The sequence below is a fragment of the Chlamydotis macqueenii genome, chromosome W (assembly GCF_036417535.1).
Source record: "Chlamydotis macqueenii isolate bChlMac1 chromosome W, bChlMac1.mat, whole genome shotgun sequence".
In the NCBI taxonomy this organism is placed as follows: Eukaryota; Metazoa; Chordata; class Aves; order Otidiformes; family Otididae; genus Chlamydotis; species Chlamydotis macqueenii.
In genome coordinates this window covers 41,742,246-41,744,070 of record NC_141592.1, presented here as the reverse complement: position 1 = coordinate 41,744,070, position 1,825 = coordinate 41,742,246, and the positions used below count along the sequence as shown (strand labels likewise).

The 1,825-nt window shown below is 47.0% G+C and overlaps 1 pseudogene; it reads right to left on the bottom strand.

The window, feature by feature from the left end:
• Positions 1 to 621: 621 nt before the first annotated feature.
• Positions 622 to 750, bottom strand: LOC147596696 (U2 spliceosomal RNA; annotated as a pseudogene).
• Between the last annotated feature and the right edge of the window lie 1,075 nt (positions 751 to 1,825).

The window sequence follows — 1,825 nt, the reverse complement described above, 5'->3', positions numbered from 1 at the left end:
CCCATCCGAATTCCTGGATCGACTGAGGGACGTGATGCGCCGCAGCACACCGCTGGATCCTGGGTCAGAGGTAGGAGTACAGCAATTAGTCTCCCTATTTTTGGGTCAATCTACAAGGGATATAAGGCACACACTTCAGAAATTACGCCCTACAGAAAGCAGGAATTTAGAAGTACTGTTAGATGAAGCATGGAGAGTAGGAAAATTGTTGCAATATGTGAATGATATCCTGATCGCCACCAAAACAGAGGAAGACTGTATGGTATGGACAGTGAGTCTGCTGAATTTCTTGGGACTCCAAGGATACCGGGTGTCTAAGAAGAAGGCCCAGGTAATGCAACGTAAAGTGAATTATTTGGGCTATGAAATTAGTGCGGGGCAGAGGACTTTGGGACAGGCCCGCAAAGAGGCGATATGCCAAACTCAGAGGCCTCAGACAGTAAAGGAGTTACGGACTTTTCTGGGAATGATGGGGCGGTGTCGATTGTGGATCTATAATTATGGACTGCTTGTTAAACCACTGTATGCACTGACAGCCACTGAGCAGAAGCACCTTGAGTGGAACAAGGAGACTGAACGAGCCTTTGAGCTACTGAAAAAGGCTTTGATGTCAGCCCCGGCCTTAGGACTCCCAGATGTGAGTAAGCCGTTCCTTCTTTTCTCCCATGAGAAGCAGGGCATTGCCCTGGGAAAAAAAATCTACTACACATGATACTACACTTGATCTTAGCCAAAAGGCTGAGAAGCAAAGTTCTTTGAGTACCTAAAGGGGGCTTATAGGAAAGACAGGGAGAAACTCTTTAGCAGGGCCTGTTGTGATAGGGTGAGGGGTAATGGTTTTAAAATAGAAGGAAGCAGATTCAGACTGGACATAAGGAAAAAAATTTTTACAATGAGGGTGGTGGAACACTGGCCCAGGTTGCCCAGAGAGGTGGTGGATGCCCCATCCCTGGAAACGGTCAAGGCCAGGTTGGACGGGGCTCTGAGCACCCTGATCTGGTTGGAGATGTCCCTGCTCCTTGCAGGGGGGCTGGACTAGATGACCTTTGAAGGTCCCTTCCAACCCTAACTGTTCTATGATTCTATGTTTATCTCTCCCAAAAATTGCGTCGGCTGACTAGAGTGAAAAGAACATATGCTACCAAACATTGCGGTTTTTAAGATCTAAATCAAATTTGTCCTATTTTAAAAATAACAATATCCATGCTGTTACTTAAAAATTACAGCACCTGGCTGGCAACCCAGTCACTAGCAATGTTCCTCAATTCTAGGGCCAGTTCCGTTAAATACTTTTATCAGTGATCTGGATGCAGGAGTTGCATGCACCATTAGTAAGTTTCCTGATGATACTAAACTGGGAGGTGCTGTTGACTCTCTCAGGGGATGAGAGGCCTTGCAGAGGGATCTGCATAGATTGGAGCATTGGACGCAGTCATCAATGGCATGAAATTTAACAAGTCCAGATGCCATATTCTGCACCTGGGACAGAGTAATGCTGGACACAAGTATAGATTGGGAGAGGAGTGGCTGGAGAGCAGCCCTGCAGAAAGGGATCTGGGGTTGCTGGTTGACAGCAGGCTCAACGGGTGTCAGCAGTGTGCCCCGGCAGCCAAGAGGGCAAACTGCATTCTGGGATGCATCAAACACAGCATAACCAGACTGTCAAAAGAGGTGATTATCCCTCTGTATTTAACGTGGGTGTGGCCTCACCTTGAGTACTGTGTGCAGTTCTGGGCCCCACAATTTAAGAAGGATGTGAGCTAGTAGTGCTTAGAGAGTGCTTTCTTTTAAGTGTCTGATTATTGGAACAAAGCTGCTGTTCTGG